The sequence below is a fragment of the Lactuca virosa genome, chromosome 4 (genome assembly GCF_052849685.1).
Source record: "Lactuca virosa cultivar CGN04683 chromosome 4, Lactuca_virosa_CGN04683_v6, whole genome shotgun sequence".
NCBI classification, from domain to species: domain Eukaryota; kingdom Viridiplantae; phylum Streptophyta; class Magnoliopsida; order Asterales; family Asteraceae; genus Lactuca; species Lactuca virosa.
In genome coordinates this window covers 76538489-76562596 of record NC_136429.1, presented here as the reverse complement: position 1 = coordinate 76562596, position 24108 = coordinate 76538489, and positions in this window count along the sequence as shown.

Genomic DNA, 24108 nt, shown 5'->3' with positions numbered 1-24108 from the left:
GTACCTTCCATTGATCAAGGTGCTTGCCTTTATGCATACAAATAAGAACTCATAGAACTCAGAAGCATAACTAACTTAACTGGAATGGCGCAGAAAACAAAATTGTCATCCACGATAGGTTACAAAGCTCAAGTCGTGCGCTAGTGATGATCAATTAGGTTTATTCTTGATTTATTCTTGAACCTTTTCAAGACCATTAAGACTCCCACTGACTCCTTGACATATAAGGTTCTCTTGTCAAGAAACATTTCTTGACAAACAAATATTCAAGAGTTAGTGTAGCTTCTTATCAAGCTTAACACTTCACACAATTGGTCTTAGTTGGTCTTTGACTTATCCAAGACATCACAACTTACCAATTTCAAATGTGCAAGAATATGAAAACTTTTCCAAACTCCACATTTGATGAGTGCCATAAACCTTCTTAAGACTTGTCACTCAAGTCACAATCTTAGACTCTAAGACTTGATATTGGAACGAAGTATGATTGACTTCTTGATTTAACCATTTCTATAATTCTCGATTCCTCTTCTTAGACATGAAATTGAACTAAGACTCACTTAGAGAATCAATTTAGACATGGTTCTTAATCATTAAGACCTATCATAAAACACAATAAAAGTTACTCTCCCTTCTTCTTAGAATAGAGAAACTTTTATCTTTCTGCCTACTAGATTCTTCTTATTCGTTCTGCTATTGGTTGAAACTCTTTCAATCAACTCAAAATTATACTCAATCTTATAAGTATAACTATATTTACTAAACTTTAGTAAATCATGACGAATATCGTTATTACTCTTGTGGTGGACTTGATCGACGCACAACCTAGTGTACTCGATCTCTTAGTCCTTCACTTGACACTTTATCAAGGAATTAGTCTAATTTTCAAATATGAAGTTTCTCATTCATCAGACAATGCATGTTGCATGATTCAAAGTTTCTGTCCAATTGAAACTTGGGTGATGAGAAACTCTCCCTATTTGGTAAATTCTCGACAATTCCACAAATAATACAATTAAGAATCAAATCCATTATTGCTAATAGAAGAAACATTTAAACATCAATTTTTTCATACATGCCATTGCAAGGATAAATAAATAAGACAAAAACAAATTTTATTTTATTGCGGAAAAACTTTTTCCTTACAATGCAATTCAACTGAAAAACTATGCTATTACATATTTCTTAGAAATCTACCCTAACTCTAAAGTAGCAGCTCAAAAATCCGATCTTTGAGTCCATGCGATCAAAATCCATTTCTTCGTGATCAGATTCAACACGCTTCTTCCTTAAGTTTCCTTTCTTTTCTTCGATCCTGCAAAACATCAAAATGTAATCTTATCACATCATGTATTAAGAACCAAAAATAGGAACTTATAGAGTTAGTTAATGGATTTTACCTGAAGTAGAGCCATACGTCTTGACTCTCCCATCTCTTAGATCTCTCAGGTAAACAGGGCAGCTTTGTCTCCAATGCCCCTTCTATTGGCAGTAAAAGCAAATGGACTCCTTTAGTACACAGCAAGGGACAATCTCAGCCTTTTCTGGACTTCCAATGTAGCTAGTGTCCAATGAAGCATGGGAGTTTGATTGACCAATCAAGTTTGCTTAACCAGTGTGCCAAATCAACACTGATTCAGCAACAATAGGAAAATAGGTCAAATCAATAAGGGTCACGTCGTGAACCATCGCATAGTACTCTCTTACGAACTCACTATACGAATCAGGAAGTGACTAAAGAACCCAGTCAACAGCCAACATCTCTGAGATATCGACACCCAACATCCTTAACCTATCAATGTGTGACTTCATCTCTAAGACGTGTGCGCACACAGGTTTCCCATCTTCGTGCTTACTTGCCAATAGGGATTGAGTGAGCTTGAACTTTTCAAGCCTTTGAACTTGTGGGTCAGGGAGAACAATTGGAGGAGGTGGAGGAAGTGAAGCATGACTCTCATTTCCTTGATCGTATCTTGGAACGTCATCTTCATTTGGAAAGCTTGTTCCAATGGATTTGGGAAGACCATTGTAAGATTTAGACATCTACAAAACGGGAGAAAATTCAAGTTAGTTGATAAGGATCCTTGATGCAACACCCAAATGAAACATCAAGGCTAGGATCCAACACAATACTCTACAACCTAGAAGAGGGATGCCGTAATCTAGTTGTAGAATATTTGAAGGTAGGTAAATGACGATTTACCAATTTCCATCATGAAAAACGAAAAAGAAATTTAAGTTTTAAATGAATTGAAACTCCTAGATCTTTTGAGATTCATTGAACTTTTCAATGGCATGTTTAATCTCGATTATGCCCTTCAAGTTTGCGACTGGGATGCCGAGGATCACAAACAAGGTGTGAATAACCATACGAATCACGTGATGCACTCAGTGATACTATCACCCAATCAATGTGCCGGTTAGCCACACACGCTCCATTGATCTATGATAAACATCGAGCCACCGTTCGCCACCAATGTCAATCCCAAATTAGTGTGCTGGTTAACCACACACGCTCCACTAACGTTTGACAAGGGTACGAAGTGTAATTCCATGGATTAGCATACAATTCACATTTTGCCTAAAGTAACTAGAGTTTGGGAAATTGTAAAAGCATGTAGTTACTTTGTACGTTATTATACTTATAATGGAAGGTTTCGTCCTTTCCTAACCGTTCGGCTAACGACCCTCCACTAGTCAAGAGTGCGGTGGGTAAGAGTGGATACCCATTCAATCGCCATTTTATAGGCAATTTCCTTAAACACCCCTTATAGACCAGCTTCGTGAATGAGGCCTACTAACGGTAAGACTGACTGTTTACTTATACATATATAATATTAGACTTTTAATGTCATATATACATAGTATAGGGTGTATTTTAAACTTTTAAAATACTAGGTGGTCTAATTTAATTAATTATACTTTTAATTTAATTAAATGTAAACCAAAACTTTATGGATTTATTAACTCTCTTTTAATTATACACTTTAATTAATTAACAAAACCATAAGGGTGTAATTTGAACTTTTCAAAAATACGAGGGTTTTAGAATTTAACATTTCAAAATTAAACTTTTAATCAACTTTTAAATTCCAAAACTTGAGGGCAAGTTTTGAAATATTTCAAAACATTAGGGTTTAACTATTCAAATTTCAAAAACAAAACTTTTAAGTTCAAATTTAAACTATAAAACCTAAAGGGGAAAAATTGAAATTTTTTCACAAGATAATTCAAATCTAAATTACAAATAATCAATCTTTATCTAATAAAACAAAAGATTATCTAAATTTTGACAATTATCTTCTATTTTGGTAAGGATAATCACCCAATATCAATAAAAATCGGATTTTATGAATTAAAAACGTTTATGTTAAGTATCCCAAGCCAAACAGCAACAAAATCGCCAAAAAAACGCTGCCAGATCCATGGACTCGCCGAGTCAGGGACTGGACTCGCCGAGTCAGCCTGACTCGCCGAGTTCATCCATTGACTCGCCGAGTCGGAGATTCAGAAGGCAAAAAACTTCGTTTTTCATGCAAAAATCGATCAAACAAGCATCAAATTCACTAACAAACAGCCCTAGGCTCTGATACCACTGATGGGTTTCGAGCAATACATCATTCCTATGGTGTACATGCAAACCCTAATAGCTTTTAGATCTAGTTTGTCTAATGAACATGCAATTGAATATCCAAAGCTATAAACCCTATATCTAGCATACAATTAATCATATTAACATAAAATATGGTTTAGATCTAACCTTTGATTGTTATATAGCAATAACAATCAATCCTTGGCTTCAGAAAGCTTAGTGCCTCAAGTGTTGCACCTCTAATGGAGTCACAAACACCACCAAGCAATTGGATGAAGGAGAGAAGAGAGAGGAGACACCAAAAACGGCTGGAAACCCTAATCCAAGTGTTAGCCACGTTTTTGGTGCCCAAGGGTTCCTTATATACTTAGGCTATTAGGGTTATCCAACAAGGATACCCTAATTTGACTGCTTAAGCCCTAAGCAGCCCATGGACCCCTTCTGGAACATGCCTTGGACGATTTCTAATGGGCTTCCCCATAGAATTCGTCCAACCTATTATTCCAAGGTGATCCATCGCCCAATTGCAATTATCCTATAATTACAATTCCAGTCCCCTAAGTTTAATTAATCTCTTTTAGTCAAAAAATAAATTCTTAATTAATTCTTGACTAATATTAATTAAACAATATGATTTCTCCTTTAATATATTATTCTTATAATATATTAATAAATCATAATTAAACCTTTCTCTCCTTAATTCATCCTACATATTGTTATGGTGAAGGCAACCCAAAAGGACCATGCTCACAATCGGGTCAAGTACATACCAAAATAGTTATGGACTTAGACACTAATCCATTACAAACACCCCACCAGTCCACTCATCTGAGGTACCCCTCAATGTTTCAACATCACATGCACACAATCACGGGGAGTTTCCACATAATCCACCCTCACCTTCCCAAAAAGGTGATGCCGGTGTTAACCATAGTTCCTTGCAGCCCCCTGGAACACACCCACGAGTCTTATTTGATATCCCTCTCGTTTCTCACACAAGTACACACTCCGGAACCCCTGTTTCGGACCCTAAGCACTCCGGAGCTGGAGCAGTCTCTCCGACTCCGGATGCCTAAACTGGTCTGATACACAGAAGGTGTACAGGACGACCAGGTGCTAACGATCCCCAATGGGAAGATTATGTTAACAGGGCTATTTCCAGACGTCTGGATCTGACAAGAGCTCAAGTGGAAGCCACTCTTACTTCAATGTACAATAGAGCTCATCAAAGCAATCTTCCGTATATTCCTCCTACAGATGATGATGCCAATCGAGAACTAGCTTCGGAACAACCACCAATCACCACTCATACCAACATATTCCAAACTGATTCGGATGAAGAACTCTCCGAAGAAATAATGATCACTGATGAAGGCAAATCTGTTCCGGACCCCAACTTCATGTCATCAATCAGCTTTCAATCCAAGCCATCAACCTCCAAGTCTGCTTTTGACTTTAGATCATCTTCTTCAACCACTCCGGATGGTGGATCCAACTCCAAGCTACATAAAGATGATGCCACTACTAAGCCTGGTCCATCCACACATACTTCATCACGATAAGCTCCGCTGCAACACTCAGATTTTGACTCCGAATCCTTAGCTGGTGACTACATTGATCCTTTTGCTCTCCTCGAAATTCAAACCAATGTGTCAGATACTATGAAGAAGGTCTCCTCAATCGAAACATCCGTAACATAGCTCAACACAAAGATGGATCAAAAGGTTTCCGGACTTGATTCCAAACTCGATGCCATCCTTCAGTCTCTCTCACGAGAGTCCGGACCTTCAGTTGCGGAACGAGAAGCCCAACTAGATCAACTGATCACTCTCCGTCTCAAGCATTCAATGGAATATGTTGAAGCTAAATATGATGCTTTGGTTGACCACTATCTCGCCACAATCACCTCTATGCTCAAAGTCCATGACGAATTGGTGTCTGCTACCAACAATCTTATTAAGAAGACCCATGTTCATCATGAATAACAAATCCAAAGGCTGGAGAAGGAGATCAAGAAGAAGGATGAGATGAACCTTATAATTCAACAAGTCCTCATCAAGCTACTTCAATCCACTTGGAACATCTTTGATGTTCCGAATCAAAAGTTTGATGAGATGTTAGCTGTTCTCGGTCATCAGTTCGATCACCTTGCTGCTTAAGCTCCCACTTCCGAAGCATAAGATACCCTCACTCTTCAATTCAACATGGGCCTTCAGAAAGTCTTTTCGAAGTTTGAAGATCTGAAGGAGTCACTGATGCTTGCACCGGTCCGGAGGTTTCCCGATGCAAGAGGGGGAGAAGGTCCAAGCAGACCATGGAAACCTACCTCGGAGTTCACACTCCGAGATGAAGACTTGAATTCCGACGATGAAGTCCAAGTTGTGTCCGGACTTCTAGGAATTTCCTCTGATGATGAAGAAGACAGTGAAGAAGAGAAATATGTCACCAAAGGAGTTCTAGGCCTCGAAGCTATTCCCAAAGGCATTGACTGAGGAAGAGAAGAGGATATGGTCCGCAGTCTCCTGGCCATCATCTTTACCTAACGTTCTTTAAAGGGCCATTCAAATGGCCAAAGCAAAATCACTCCTCACAGCTGAAGCCTTCCGAGCCACTCCTTCTATGCTCCCACCTATTCCGACTCCAAAAATTGATGCAATAGACCAGGTCTCTCCACTCCGGATCCCTGATAACATTTCGGAAGACCCTCTTTCGAACCCCACTCCAGAATTTGTGGTGGATGAAAACATGCAGGTCATCATGGCCGCACTAAAAAGAAACAAAGGCAAAATGACAATGATTGCTGAATGAAGGGTCCAGTTAATGGTTTGGTCTAGGCTTTCATTGTATTTTGTTCAGTATGAGTCTGTAATACATTTTGTGAGTTGTTTATGTGTTTACGGCCGTAAACACGTTTACGGCCGTAAACCCAGTTTACGGCCGTAAACCCAGTTTGCGGTCCTGTCTAGTATATGATGGGTTTTTGAGCATTCTAACACTCCTATGGTGTACATGCAACCCTAGAAACCTTGGATCTATGTTTGACTAAGATACATGCAAATAATTATTTTTCCAAGGTTCTTATCCTAACTAGCATGGCATGGGGTGCTTGAATCAAATAAAACTAGTAGAATTACTTACCTTGTAGTAGTAGTTGATTGCTTGGAGTTTGAGAGCCTAGCACCAATAATGTGGATGCCTCAAATGGAAGTCACAAATCACCACAAACTTGGAAACTTGAGAGAATAGTCACAAACTTCTTGAAATCGGCCCTCTTAGTTTACACACATCAACTAGTGCAATTTCAAGAACCAAGGCCTCCTTTATATAGTGTGGTGGATTAGGGTTACATCCATGTAAACCCTAATACCCATGTCTTTTCATTTCCATGAGATCCATGGGTTAAAGCTCCATGGAGTATTCATGGACTTTCCATGCAAGCCTAGCCCATTCCAAATAAGCATTAGCCCACACTATATAAATACAAGAGCCCATATTTAATTAGTCATACTTTTGATCTCTAAATTAATTCTAAATTAATTATAGATCAACACTAATTAAATAATATGATTTTATATTAATATATTAGAACTTATAATATATTAATAAATCATGACTTATACTATTCTCAAAAGATTATCCGTAAATTGTTCGGGTGAAGTGCAACCCAAATGGACCATGCCGGGTCGGGTCAAGTACATACCAAATATAGTTATGGACTTAGACACTATGTCCAACAGTCTCCCACTTGGATAAGTCTAATAACTATAGTTGCAAGTATGACTTCAGGAACCGATCAGCAATCGTAGGTCTTTAAACTCTGTTGAACTATGAAGCGCCATTTTAGATAAGTGATCATATAAACCTCTGTTCTAGATATCAGCCGGACAAATACATGGAACATGGTCTTGCTTATTGTCCAACATTTGTTTCCCGATTTCCGATTTGTTTGACATAGAACTTAACTGAACACATCAATTTAGTTCTGACCGGGCCCGGTACATAGGTCAAAACAAAATCATCGAGGGGCCCAGATATCGCTTCTAATCCTAGAAGGAACAGATAAACTTCGACTCATATGTTTGCTCTACTACTTGTTGAATTACACACAAAAGCACGGTTTATAACATCGAGTTACCAATGCGTTTTCGTGCAATCAATGCATAACCAACTCATAGGCAACAAATCATATCTCTAGGTTTGAAGACTTATATGATATTACCGTCTCACGATCACTCGAGATAAATTCCATGAAGTGATACAAGTGAGCGTGGGTTGAATCCAATACTCAGAACTTATGAGCACTCATGAGTGCTATAGCCCCGCTTTGTCTAACATCTTAGACATCTACAAGCCAACCCATGACAATCTTGATTCATATCTACTTCCAACATATGACCGACTGTGGAGAGTTTGAATAATATGATATAAACCATAACATAATTATTCTGGAAGTCAAAACATGCAAAAAGAAATAATAGTAAACGATTGACAAGAGATAGCAACACTTTACTCATAAATAACAGCTTTTATTTATCATCAAATGTCAATTACATTTTACAAATTTCAAGATTATCTAACTACTAAAACTAATATCATCCTTCAGTCCTATGCTCCGAGCATGCTGGAGATGCTTAGCCCGAGTCAGTCCCTTCGTGAGGGGATCTGCTGGGTTCTCATCCGATGATACCCTCTTTGCCACGAGGATTCCTTCTTCTATTCGATGTCTAATGAAGTGATATTTTCTGTCAATGTGTCTGGATCTACCATGATCTCCTGGTTCCTTGGCTAAGGCAACCGCACTATTGCTGTCACAGAAAATCTCCATTGGCTCCTTTATAGCTGGTACAACTCCAAGGTCTCCGATGAAGTTCTTTAGCCATATAGCCTCCTTTGCTGCCTCGCTTGCTGCTATATACTCTGATTCACAAGTGGAATCAGCCACTGTCTCCTGCTTGGAACTTTTCCAAGTAATTGCCCCTCCGTTTAGAGTAAAGACCCAGCCCGACTGAGAGCGGAAATTATCCCTGTCAGTCTGAAAGCTAGCACCACTGTACCCTACAATTCTCAAGTCCTCACTGCCACTGAGGGTAAGGACCCAGTCCTTAGTCCTCCGTAGGTACTTGAGGATATTCTTTACCGCAGTCCAGTGTGCCTTGCCAGGGTTCCCCTGATACCTGCTAACCATGCTCAAAGCAAAGGCTACATCAGGTCGAGTACACGTCATAGCATACATGATCAATCCTACAGCTGAAGCATAAGGTATTCGACTCATTTCTGCTATCTCAGCCTCAGTACTAGGGCTTTGTGTCTTACTCAATCTGGCGTTACTCTGGATGGGTAACTCTCCTTTCTTGGAGTTATGCATGTTGAACCTTTTCAAAACTTTGTCCACATAGGTGCTTTGACTAAGTCCAATTAGTCTTTTACTCCTGTTTCTCAAAATCCTTATCCCTAGGATATAGACAGCTTCTCCAAGGTCCTTCATAGCGAAACACTTCCCAAGCCAGGACTTTACTTCCTGCAGGGTTGGGATGTCATTTCCTATGAGTAGTATGTCATCCACATACAGTACCAAAAAGCTGACTATACTCCCACTAGCCTTGATATAGACACAAGATTCATCTTCACTCCTTGAAAAGCCAAATACTTTGATTTTCTCATCAAAGCAAAGATTCCATCTGCGAGGTGCCTGTTTTAATCCATAAATGGATTTCTCGAGCTTACACACTCTACTGGGGTACTCTGTACTGACAAAACCCTCTGGTTGAACCATGTAAACATTTTCAGCCAACTTTCCATTAAGGAAAGCGGTTTTGACATCAATTTGCCATATTTCATAATCATGAAATGCAGCAATGGCTAACAGAACCCTAATAGACTTAATCTTGGCCACTGGTGAAAAGGTCTCATCATAATCAACTCCCGGAGTTTGAGAATAGCCCTTTGCAACCAGTCGTGCCTTATAAGTGTGTACATTACCATCCATGTCGGTCTTCTTCTTGAAGATCCATTTGCACCCAACTATCTTACGATCAGGTACATTGTCAACCAAGTTCCAAACTTGATTGTCATACATGGACTGTATCTTGCTATCCATAGCCTCTTTCCATTTAGCAGCCTCAGGGCCTGCCATGGCTTCTGTATAGCTGTTAGGCTCATCCAGATTTACCAGTGTGTTATCACTAATAAGTGTCTCACCTTCTACAGTAATATGAAAACCATAATAATGCTTAGGTGCATTCCTAACTCTGGTGGAACGCCTCAGAGGTATAGATTCTTCAGTCGGCTCAACAGGAGTTTCCTCCTCAGGTTGAGGGCTAGGGTTTGAGGTTCCTTCACCACTTGACTCTTGAATTTCCTCAAGGTCAATTTGCCTCCCACTGTCTCCTTGGCTCATGAATTCTATCTCTCGAAAGAATCCTCTTCTTGCTACAAAGACCACATTATCACTGGGTCTATAGAAGATGTAACCAAAGGATTTCTATGGGTAGCCGATGAAAATACACCTTTCGCTTCGGGGTTCGAGCTTATCGTGAGTCTCGCGTCTCACGAAAGCCTCGCAACCCCAAATCTTGATGTGGTCTAGATTGGGAACTTTTCCAGTCCACACCTCGTGAGGTGTTTTGGCAACCTTCTTTGTAGGGACTAGATTAAGGATATGGGCGGAAGTCTCTAAGGCATACCCCCAAAATGAGATTGGTAGCGAAGCTCGACTCATCATGGAACGAACCATGTCCAACAAGGTCCGATTGCGCCTCTCAGCTACACCATTCAACTGTGGTGTCCTAGGAGGTGTCAATTGTGAGACAATCCCACATTCCTTAAGATAGTCAAGGAAATCAGTACTAAGATACTCACCACCATGATCGGATCGAAGCATCTTAATGTTCCTGCCCAACTGATTCTCCACTTCTTGATTAAACTCTTTGAATTTCTCAAAGGTTTCTGACTTATGCTTGATTAGGTAGACATATCCATATTTACTAAAATCATCAGTAAAAGTCACATAGAACCGATTAGCATCTCTTGTGGCGGTTCTGAAGGGTCCACACACATCTGTGTGTATGAGGTCCAACAAACCTTCACCCCTAGCACAAGTGCCAGTAAAAGGTGACTTTGTCATTTTACCAAGCAAACAAGATTCACAACTATCATCTGACTTTAGGTCAAATGACTCCAAGACTCCATCCTTTTGGAGTTGGCCTATGCGTTTCTTGCTTACATGTCCAAGACGACAATTCCATAAGGATGCTTTATCTAAGCTAGTGGAAGAGTTAATACACAATACATTATTTCCTAGATTATCTACAACAGATACAGTTTCATACACGCCATCACAAGGTAATGCTTTAAAATAAAGAACATTATTAAAGAAAGCATCAATACTACCATTATTATTATCAAAATAAAAGGTAAAACCTTGTTTATACAATGCATGAAAGGAAATAACATTTCTTGCCATTTCTGGCGAATAATAACATTTATTCAAATCTAATGTATACCCACTATTTAGCACTAAGGAATAAACTCCTATCTTGGTGACAGGTGAAGCTTTCCTGTTTCCCATGATCAAGTTTATCTTTCCCTGCTCCACATTCTCACTTCTTTTTAGTCCCTGCAAATCACAACATATGTGAATACCACAACCTGTATCAAGGACCCAAGACTTAGAATGAGGTGAGTTATTAGATAATATAGTGTATATACCTGCATGGTTGGGTTTTACTTTCCCATCCTTCAAATCTTGCTGGTACTTTGGGCAGTTTCGCTTCCAGTGCGACTTTTCATGGCAATAGAAGCATTCAGCCTCATTAGGGTTAGCAGAAGGAGTGACAAAACCTTTCTTGGTTTTGCTTGAAGAGGAGCCTTCAAGGGTCCTACCCTTGGTACCCTTAGAAGGGTTCTTTCTCTTCTTCCCTTTGCCATGCCCGATTGCCAAGACATTTTCCGCAGTTGGAGTAGGAGTAGGAGTAGTAACAACCGACTTACCCTTTAGACCACTTTCGGCGGTCTTCAAGAGTCCTTGAAGTTTGCTGAGGGTGACTTCTTCCTTGTTCATGTGATATGTCATGCGGAATTGATCATAACACGATGGCAAGGAGTGCAAAATGATGTCTATTGCTAACTCCTCAGGGAAGTTCACATTCAGCTTCAGTAAACGGTCCACATACCTTTGCATTTTCTGCATGTGGCCTGTGATGGGTTCACCATCCTTCATTCGGGTTGTTATCATGGAGGAGATTATTTCATATCGCTCTTGACGAGCACTTTGATGGTAGCGGTCCATCAAGTCCTGGTGCATCTCAAAAGGATAATAGTCCTCATAGGACTTTTGGAGCTCGGCTGTCATGGTGGACATCATGATGCATGCCACTTTTGTAGCATTTCTTTCATGTACCTCATATCCAGCAAGCTCTTCAGGAGTAGCAGTTGGCTCGGGTACCTTCAGCTCCTTGTCGAGAACATATTCTTTGTTCTCATACCGAGTGACCATCCTGATGTTTCTGATCCAATCTGTAAAGTTGGACCCATCAAAGATGACTCTCCTACAAAGATTCATGAGAGAGAAGGAGCTAGTAGGGTTTGAGCCAGAAGCATTGTTATTGGAAGACATCTGAAAAGAAGAGGGAATAGATTAGATTAGATATAGAGATAGTCCTTAACAGAACACCCAAATGTAATATTAAGGCTAGGACCCAACACAATATTTTATAACTTAGAAGAGGGATGCCGTAATCTAAGCTATAAGATATTTGAAGGTAGGTGAATGACGATTCACCAATTTCCACCATGAAAAACGAAATATTTAATTAGGTTTTAATTGGTTTAGAAACTCCTAGATTCTTTGAGATTCATTGAACTTTCTTCAATGGCATGTTTAAATCTCGAGTGTGCCCTTCAAGTTTTGTGATTGGGATGCCGAGGATCACAAAACAAGGTGTGAAGTAACCATGCAAATTACTTGGTACCCTTAATGTATTACCCCTCAATCGATGTGCCGGTTAACCACACACGCTCCATCGATACTATGATAAACATTAAGTCACCCTTTACCTACCTTGTTAAGTTCAAGTTAGTGTGCCGGTTAACCACACACGCTCCACTAACGACTTAAACAAAGTGTAAAGTGTAATTTCATGGATTATCACCTTATTCACATTTTCCTAAAATAACTAAGATTGAGAATTCAATAAAGTTTAGTTACTTTAGTATTATCATTATACTTTTAATGAGAATTTATAAGTCCTTGTCCTACCCGTTCGGCTAACGACCCTCCACCGATCAAGGAAGCGGTGGGTGAGAGTGGACACCCATTAAGTTGCCATTTTATAGGCAACAACCTTATACCCCCCTTATAGACCGACTTCGTGAATGAGGCGTACTAGCGGTAAGACGACTTGATCTTATACATATATAAATATTATTAAACTTATAATATTATAAAGTATAAGGGTTGAATTTTAACTTTTAAAATTCTAGGGGTTGGAACTAAAGTTTTTAATACGACTTTACATGTTCCAAAACTTGAGGGCAAGTTTTGTAAACTTTCAAAACTTTTCATTTCTCATAACTTATGAGTTAATGGTTATTAAAAATGAAGACTCTTCATTTTTTGTAACCTATGTGTTCTTTTAATGGTTATTTATAAATGTGACTTTTGGTTATCCATAACTTAAGAACTAGTTATGGACTCCATTAAAACACATAAAGATCAAGAATTAATCTAATCAATTATTAGCACATAATTTCTATGATCTTCTAAACTCGTATGTTTATGAATGTTCATATCAAAAATTTCAAGAATCGTAAGTACATATACAAAACTTGAAATTTTGATACGAGCTTTTGAACAAAACTTCGATTTTCAAGTTTTTTTTTTTTTTTTTTTTTTTGGATCAAGTATCAAATAAAAAAACCAGTCTCTGATACCACTGATGGGTTTTTGAGCATTCTAACACTCCTATGGTGTACATGCAACCCTAGAAACCTTGGATCTATGTTTGACTAAGATACATGCAAATAATTTTTTTTCCAAGGTTCTTATCCTAACTAGCATGGCATGGGGTGCTTGAATCAAATAAAACTAGTAGAGTTACTTACCTTGTAGTAGTAGTTGATTGCTTGGAGTTTGAGAGCCTAGCACCAATAATGTGGATGCCTCAAATGGAAGTCACAAATCACCACAAACTTGGAAACTTGAGAGAATAGTCACAAACTTCTTGAAATCGGCCCTCTTAGTTTACACACATCAACTAGTGCAATTTCAAGAACCAAGGCCTCCTTTATATAGTGTGGTGGATTAGGGTTACATCCATGTAAACCCTAATACCCATGTCTTTTCATTTCCATGAGATCCATGGGTTAAAGCTCCATGGAGTATCCATGGACTTTCCATGCAAGCCTAGCCCATTCCAAATAAGCATTAGCCCACACTATATAAATACAAGAGCCCATATTTAATTAGTCATACTTTTGATCTCTAAATTAATTCTAAATTAATTATAGATCAACACTAATTAAATAATATGATTTTATATTAATATATTAGAACTTATAATATATTAATAAATCATAACTTATACTATTCTCAAAAGATTATCCGTAAATTGTTCGGGTGAAGTGCAACCCAAATGGACCATGCCGGGTCGGGTCAAGTACATACCAAATATAGTTATGGACTTAGACACTATGTCCAACAGTAGATATAGTGGAGGTGTAGGTCTATGTGTAGTTGTTGATGCCATTGAGTTTACAGATCGTTCCATCGAGTTGTACCTGACGTTTTTCTGAATATAAACGTGTGCAAGCTCGATTTCTTTTCTTCTTCTTCTATTGTGATTGTTTGTTGCTTGATCATTGGTAAAGATCCTTTTCAGGACCTTACAATTGGTATCAGAGCGAAAACCGATGTCAAAGCTTCATTCAATCGAGATTTGGGCTGCTTAAACTGACATTCTTATCGTTTGAGATTGGTTTTAGTGTTTTCGTGGTTAAAGGAACTGAATCTACTGCAAAAACGTGTTTTTGAAGACCTTCTGGGAGTTTACTGCCAACCGTAAACCCTGTTTACGATTGTAAACTCAAGATCTTGAACAACCGTAAACTGTGAATCTTCAACAACCGTAAACTAAGCTTCATTAACCGTAAACGCTTAAATCGTAAACGTACAAACCGTAAACAGGTCAACCGTAAACCCAGTTTACGGTCGTAAACAGCCCAACCGTAAACCAAGTTTACGGTCGTAAACTCTTCAACCGTAAACACAGTTTACGGTCGTAATCTCATCAACATCAACCGTAAACACTCTTGTGACTTTAATTTTCTTTAATTTCAAATGGAATCTCAAAGTCAAAATCATTTTCACGAACTTGATACTGTCATGGGCACTACTACGCGTATTCCAAGATTAATGTCTGCAGATGGTTTTCCTGAGTGGAAGTACAGAATTGAAAAATACATTAAAATGAAGGATTTCAAAGTCTAGAGAAGCATTCTTAGAGGCCCTGTTAGAATCACTATGACAGTCGGAGGCCAAGTGATTGACAAGGCTGTTGAAAACTACACTGATGAGGAGTTTGAGAAAGTTGAAGAGCGGGAAAGGGCTTTAGCCACTCTAACCATGGCATTATCTCCTGATATTGCTCAAGGTTTCCGAGAGTATACTTCAGCTAAGGATTTGTGGGAAGACCTAATTGAGGTATATGAGGGCAATGAAGATATGAAGGAGAGTCGCCAGGACATGTTGAGACAAAAGTTCAATATGTTCAACTACATTCCCAGAGAGACTCTTGAGGCTCAGCTGCAGCGGTTGACAACTCTCACCACTGACATGAACATATCTGGGATTTTCTTGACCAAGTCAGAGATTAACAAGAAGCTTCTGAATGCTCTTCCCAGATCATGGGACATGAATGTTACTGTGATTAAGAAGACCAAGGATCTAAATCGCCTCACTCTTGCTGACATCATGGCGATCATCAAAGCTTGTGATATTGATGACAAACAGAGAGAAATAAACCATGTGAACTCGTACTCTACTGCAAATCTTGGAATCTCATCCAACAATGCTCTCTCATCAATCATGACTTTCTCAGGTCAAGCTTTTGCTGCTCAACAACCTCAAATTCAAACCTTTGCTGCTGCATCATCCATTCCTCACTCTCAAAGCCAACCATTTATCACTCCACAAGCTGTTCCCCGTCCAAATGTGCCAGTTGTAGCCTTTTCCTCAAACACGAAAGACACTGATGAAAATCTGGCTCTAGCCACTGGGCTTGTTAACTGCTACAATGCTTTTGTAGCTGGAGAGCTTTCACCTCAGCTGCCATTTGCTGACCTGGATCAGATTCATCCTGAAGACGTGGAAGAGATGGACATCACATGGCAGATTGCTATGGCTGTTTTCAGGGCTAAGCAGTTTGCTAAGAAGACAGGGAAGAGCAACTGGGGCATGAATGCTGACAAGAAGGTGGGATTCAACAAGGGCATGCTGCGATGTTTCAACTGCCACGAGCCGGGTCATTTTGCTCGTGAGTGTCCAAAGCCAGATCGTAGGACGAACAACAACAGGACGATGGTTGTAGTGGGAAACAATCGTGTAGGTTCTGCGGTTAATGGTGAAACTGCTATGGTCGCTCAGTCTTTTGACTGGGAGGACCAGATTCAGGCTTTGAATATTTCAGGGCCAGAAAATGCTCACCTAGCTCAGATTGATGATGCTTCCTTGAAGAATGATGCAGCTGATCCTGAAACAGAAATGATGGAGCTGCAGTTTGCTCTGATGGTGTCTTCTACTTCCGAGCCCAGGAAAAGTGAGGTAAATCTACCATCTTGTTCTCAGGCTTGTAATGAATATGTTAAACTTCTTCATGATGAAATTCAATTATTACGTAGAGAAGTAGAGGACCTTAGATATGAGGGCTATCAGCTTAGGAAAGGACAGAAACCCCTTAAGGCCCAGTTAGAGACAAAATTAAAGGACTTTAAGAGAATTCAAACAGAATATAGTGAAAATGTGAGCTTTATGATTATGTTAAAAGACAGAATGATGAGCTAGTTACCGAGCTTGATACATTAAAAAGACAATCTGAAACTGCAAATTTTGATTTTAGAAAATTTGATGGATCAAGCGAGGTAGTTGCCAACATGATTGATCACTGCATGCAGTTTAAACGAAACCAACAAAAGGGTCTGGGATATGATAGTGTACCTCCTCCTTATAATCATACATATCAGTATCAACCCTATCCAAGGATGAGATTGCCAACGAATCATTTATGGTTTATGGCAAGCCATCTGGTTTCGTTTCAGGAGGATTTATTAATGTTGAAAGTACTAACATTTCTACTTCCCCTGCAGATCAACCATTAGATCAGGCAAAGCGTGAAGCTGGAGAATCTGTTTCTGTTTCTGTTTCTAATTCTGATATTTCTGTTTCAAATGAAAATGTTTGTGTTTCTGATGTTAAGACTGATAATGTTTCATGTGATGTTTCCACATCTGCTACTGTTGAACTTAATTTCTTTAATATGTTTGATGAATTGTTTGGTAATTCTGATGCTTGTGATTCTCATGAAAACCCATCAATTCCACAAGTCACACCATCTGAGGCACCCTCACTTATCTCACAACCTATTTCTCATGCATGTTCTTCTGAGAAGAGTAAGAGTGTCTGTCAAGAAAATAAATCTGAGAAATGTAGTACAAGTTCAAATAATAAACATATTTGTTTTAATTGTGGTGTTGGTGGTCATATAGCTAGGAATTGTCAAAATAGGATCTTTGTGAGCTATATGTCACCAAGAGGAGAGAACGAATCTCGAGGAAGGTCTTTAATTAGAAAATCCTCAAGATCTCGTTCTTGAAATGATGATTGGAAAGATGATCGAAGCAGAAAAAGGGCTGTTTTTCAAAAGAATAAAAAGGTTTTTACTAACAAAGCTCAAAATAGTTTGCCAAAACCGAACAAGGCTCCGCCAAGATCGGTTTCGTCAAAAAGCAATTATGGATCTTCAACCACTTCTGGTAGAATATCCAGAGGATCAGTGCAAACTCATAAGAAACCTATTTGAAAACCACCTGAGAATGTTGTAAAACCTAAATATCATTGGATGCCCAAATCAATTTCCAATCCATCACTACCAATATCTGAAGTGATTAGGAATGAGGATCCTAATTTGAAAACATTAAAGGATAAATCAAAGAAAGAGAAAAGGAATCCCAAGACAGTGATGACCTGGGTTCCCATATCTAAATGATCCCGCTCATTTTGCAGGGACAGTTGCGGAGGAATGTCGTTCGTCCTTGGTACGTCGACAGCGGCTACTCCCGGCATATGACAGGAGACATCTCCCAATTGAGCGACATTCAATCTTTTAATGGGGGGTATGTTTCCTTCGCGGGCGGAGATGGTGGCAAGATCACTCAGAGAGGACCCGTTACAAATGGAGTGCTAAGTTTTGAAAATGTCAACTTTTCTCCCGAGTTAAAGCACAGCTTGTTGAGTGTTTCCCAAATTTGCGACAAAGGCTATTCTACCCATTTTACCGATAAAGAATGCATGATTCTCAAGCCAGGCATTGTCATCCCGGAAGAGTGGATTCTCGTCAAATCTAAGCGGGATGGGAATGCTTACATTATTGACATGAATAGTAACATCCCTGAACAAGTCACTTGCCTATTTTCAAAAGTCTCCGAACAAAACGCAATGCTGTGGCACCGACGACTCGGTCATGCTAACGCGAAAAACCTGAATCGCCTTGCTAAGAATGAGATGGTCCGAGGCTTACCTGTTAGAGACTTTATTACATTTGAGAAGTGTGTGTCCTGTGCCCAAGGAAAACATCATAGAAAACCACAACTGCCTATGCAAGTCAACTTAATCAGTCAGGTGCTCCAATTATTGCATATGGACTTATTTGGTCCGGTCAACGTCCTGAGCATCAACAGAAGCTCGTACTGTCTAGTTGTGATCGATGATTTATCTCGTTTTACGTGGGTCTTTTTCTTATCCAACAAAGCGGGGGTTGCTGATCTGATAAAGAAGTTCATTGTGATGATTGAGAATCAAACCAACAACCAGGTGAAGGCGCTTCGTACTGACAATGGAACTGAGTTCAAGAATGCGGTTCTTGACCATTTTTGCGCAGAAAAGGGGATCGTGCGTCAATACAGCTCTGCTCACACGCCTCAACAAAATGGCGTTGCTGAAAGGAGAAATAGAACTTTAAAAGACGCTGCAAGGACAATGCTTTGTGATTCAAAATTACATGTTTTCTTTTGGGCCGAGGCGATTAACACTGCTTGCTACGTGCAGAATCGTGTTCTAATCAACAAAGCTCAGATGAAGACACCGTACGAGATTCTATATGGACACAAGCCTTCAGTCAGCCATTTCCGTGTATTTGGCTACCCTTGCACCCTTCTTCACTTGGAATCCAACCCTAAATTCAATGCCAAAGACGATGATTGTGACTTTATAGGATATGCTGCGCGCACCGCGTATAGGGTTTACAACAAGAAGACTAAGCAGATTGTTGAATCCTATGACGTGCGCTGGTTGGAGGAGAATGAAACAGACGCTCGAGTGGGTCCTGACTGGTTATTTGATTACACATCGCTTTTCAAATCCTTAAATGTGTCTTCAGATGGCTCAAATGGATCCTCTTCTGGTTCGAAGATTGTTTCTGAAGACGAAGACAAAGAAGTTGTTTACAGACCTCCAACGGTTGAGGGGGAGTCCTCTGCTCCATCTGAGGGGGAGTCCCCTGCTTCACCTGAGGGGGAGTCATCTGATCAACCTGATAGTCCAGAGTCTAAAGTTCAAGATGGAACTCCTGATGTTGATGCTACACCTCTTACCCCTATTGAAAGAGAGTTCATGTCTAGAGATGCTTCCGCTGTCAATCCAACTTTTATGGAACTACTCTTTCCTGAAGAAATTGTTGGATTAATGTCTAAGTCCATAACTATATTTGGTATGTACTTGACCCGACCCGGCATGGTCCATTTGGGTTGCACTTCACCGACACAATTTATATGGATAGTCTTTTGAGAATAGTATATTTATGATTTATATTAATATATTATAAGTTCTAATATATTAATATGGAATCATATTATTTAATTAGTATTGATCAAGAATTAATTTAGAATTAATTAAGTGATCAAAAAGAACTAATTAAATATGGACTCTTATATATATGGAATGGGCCAAGTTCATTTAGGTTGGGCTAAGCTTTCATGGATGGTCCATGGAGCTTTTAACCCATGGATCCTATGTAAATGAAAGGTCATGGGTATTAGGGTTTACATGGATGTAACCCTAATCCTCCATAATATATAAAGGGGTCCTTGGCTCACAAAATTGGCACACGTGTGTGAAAATAAGAGTGGGCCGATTTTAGTGTGCATACATATTCTCTCAAGTTCTTCCAAGGTGTTTTGGTGATTTGTGATTCCATTTGAGGCTTCCACACTAATGGGGCTAAGCTCTTAAAGCTTGAAGACATCAAGCTACATCAAAAGGTATGTCATCTAACTAGAACTTTGTAGTATAGGTGCTTCATAATATGCTAGTTAGGATGAAACCTTGGAATAGTTAATATTTGCATGTATAATAGAGAAAACATAGATCCAAGGTTTATAGGGTTGCATGTACACCATAGGAGTGTTAGAATGCTCAAAACCCAACAGTGGTATCAGAGCCATGGGTTGTTTTCTGTTATATTGATGCAAATGTTTTATTTTCAAGTTGGAAAAAAAAAGGAAAAAAAAAACATGACGTTTGTCAAATTTTAAGATAATTACTTGTTTTGTGAAAAACGAATTATTTGTAAAATTTGAATCATTTGTTATATGAGTTGAATTAGGTCAAATATAGTAAAAGATAAAATGATATGATTATTTTATTAGTTTTAAAAGTTTGATCTAAATGTTTTAAGGAGTTACAAATTTTGTCATAAAATTTTGGAGCTCAAAAGTTTTTTTTAAAGTTTTCATCTTAATGGTTTTTATGAACTTCATAACTTGTCCTCAAGTTATGGAAAGTGAAGAGTTTTTCTTTTTAAAGTGTCATTAAGTCTCATAGGTTATGAAAATAGAAGAGTCACTATTTTTAATGTCATCATTAAATGATTTAATGTCTTCCATAACTTGTCCTCAAGTTATGGAACTTGAATTTTTTTTTTTTTCATTAAACCTTAATTAAACTCATAAGTTATGAAAAATCCAAGGGTTTTGAAAGGTTTCAAAACTTGTCCTCAAGTTTTGGAATTTGTAAAGTTACCCCCCATGTATACTTTAATTCCAAACTAGACCTTAGAATTTTAAAAGTTTAAAATTCAACCCTTATACTATTATTATAATTTTAATTATATAGATATGTATAAGATAAAGTCGTCTTACCATTAGTAGGCCTCATTCACGAAGCCGGTCTATAAGGGGGGTATAAGGTTACTGCCTATAAAATGGCAGTTTAATGGCTGTCCACTCTCACTCACCGCTTCCTTGACCGGTGGAGGGTCGTTAGCCGAACAGGTAGGACAAGGACTATAATTCTCCCTTCATTACAAGTATAATGATAAATACTAAGTAACTAAACACTTATAAATTCCCAATCTTAGTTACTTAGGAAAATGTGAATAAGGTGCTAATCCATGAAATTACACTTTGCACTTTGTTTAAGCTGTTAGTGGAGCGTGTGTGGTTAACCGACACACTAACCTAGACTTAACAAGGTAGGCAAAGGGTAACTTAATGTTTATCATAGTATCGTTGGAGCGTGTGTGGTTAACCGACACATCGATTGAGAGGTAAATATTAAGGGTACCAAGTATATTTGCATGGTTACTTCACACCTTGTTTTGTGATCCTCGACATCCCAGTCACAAAACCTGAAGGGCACACTCGAGATTGAAACATGCCATTGAAAAGTTCAATGAATCTCAAAAGAATCTAGGAGTTTCAAAACCAATTAAAACCTAATAATACATTTCGTTTATCTTGGTGGAAATTGGTGAATCGTCATTCACCTACCTTCAAATATTTTATAGCTTGGATTACGACATCCCTCTTCCAAGTTATAAAATAGTTTGTTGGGTCCTGGCCTTAATATATCATATTGGGTGTTATATTAAGGACTTAAATCAACTTTACGTGAATTTCTCCCATTGTTGATGTCTGGTTTAGACAGCAATGATCTTCCCAAACCAAGCTTTCCTAATGAATATGACTTCCCGAGTTTGGCTCATGGATGTCATACTTCTCTTCCTCCACCTCCTCCAATTATTCTCCCTAACCCACAAGTTCAATGTCACTCAAGCCCTAATGGCAAGCAAGGTCTATGTGTGATCACATCTTAGAGATGAAGTCACATATTGACAAGTCGGGAGAGTTGGGTTTCAAAGTCTTGAGAAAGTTGGATGTTCAATCACTTTCTAAATCACATAGTGAGTTCCTTTGGGACTACTATGAAACAGACTATGACATGAACCTTAATGATCATATCTATTTGCTTGGTGCTGCTGAATCAGCAATGATTTGGAACGATAGTAAAGCAAATTTGATTAGAAGATCAACTTCTAAAAAAATTTATGGACAGTGACAATGGTGACACTGGAAATCCAGAAAAAGCATTCTCTTCCCAATGGAAAGGGATTGGCTATAGTCAACCCGGTTGACCAAATGGTAAAGAGAAAGGCTAAGTCTGAGATAGTCCCATTACCAAAGGGTCCATATGTTTATTTTGCCAAAGGAAGGGGCGTTGATTGTAAAGCTGCCAAATTTACCTAAGGATGTTAAAGTCAATAAGTTTGACTCTACATCAGGTAGAGCCCATTATCTAACTCTGTTAAGTTCTATTCTGAGATCCACATTACATGATGTGACTGGGTCACATGTTGATGTTTTAAGAATCAAAGAATAGAGAGAAATCTTAAAGGAAGTATATGCTGATTCTGATCGCGAAGGTGGATTTCGATCGCATCAGAATTTTGAGCAGTTGCTTAAGAAGTTATGATATATTGCTAAGGAATAGATAACAACAATTTTCCATGTGGATTGTAAGGATAAGTTTTTCCGCAAAGTTTTAAAATAAAAGAAAATTGTTTAATTTTATTTATTTGAAGTATCCTTACAATGGCATTTGTGGAAAATTGTTGCTTATATGATTCCACTGACAGCAATATTGGAAAATGGATTTGATTCTTTCATTTATGGTAGTGTCTAAATTTACCAAATCAGGAAAGTTCCTCATCGCCCAAGTTTCAATTGGACCGAAACTTGGAATCATGCAAGTTGAATAGTATGATGAATGAGAACTTTCAAGCATTGGAAAATCAAGACTAATTACTTGTTCACATTGATGTATGAGTCAAGTGAAGGACTAAAGGGACCGAGTACACATTCTTGTGCACTGGTCATGTCCACCACAAAGCTCGTTAAGACTATTTGATTTACTAAAGTTTAGTAAATATGGTTATACTTACAAGTTTAAGTATAATTCTGAAACATTGGAAAAGTCTCAATGTATGGCAGAACGAATGGGAAGAATCAAATTAGGCAGAAAGATAAAAGTTTCTCAAATATGAAAAGATGGGAGAGTACTTTAGTATCATGTTTGTGATCATCTTAATGATTTAGAAATCATATCACAATTAGTCCTCTAAAGGTCATCTTAGTGCATTCTTATGACTAAGAAGAGGAGTCATGAATTGTTGAAATGGTTAGATCAGGAAGATGAGTCATACTTCGTTCCAAAACAATTCTTAGAGTCATACTCCAAGATTGTAACTTGAGTGACATATCTTAAAGAAAGGTTTAAAACACTTGTCAAATGTAAGAGTAAAAGTGTCCTACTCTTGTACATTTGAAATTGGTAAGTTGTGATGTTTTGGATAAAACAAAGACCAACTAAGGCCAATTGTGTGAAGTGTTTGTCTTGATAAAGAATCCGCAATATCTCTTGAATATTTGGCAAGATAGTGTTATATGTCAAGAGGATAGTGGGAGTCTTAAAGATCCTAAAAAGAATTTCAAGAACTAATCAAGAATAAAACCTGAGGTTCTTCACTAGCACACGACTTGAGGTTTATAACCTATCGTGTTGACATATTCTGTGCCCATTCCAGTTAAAGTTGGCTTTGCATAGGAGTTCTGAAAGTTCTCAATTGGTTGCATAACAACTTGGAAGCAATGGCAGGCCCTGTACTGCCAGGTGGCAAGAAGTTAAGATTGCATAAGTTCAGTCCATATGAGTTTGGATTTGTCATTATCCTTGTCTTGTGACTATGGTTTTGACGATTCACATGGATAAGAACACATACACCATAAAATCTAAGGGTCATAAGGTTTCTCTCCGATTCATGAAAATGATGGTGAGGAAACACTTCCACCAAGTAGATTTGAAGCAGATGGCAAAAGGTCTAAACAATTGAGACTATGATTACGACATCCCTTTTCATAGTTCTGAAATTGTTTAGACACACATGCATGCTATCTAAGGAAAGGTGTATGAT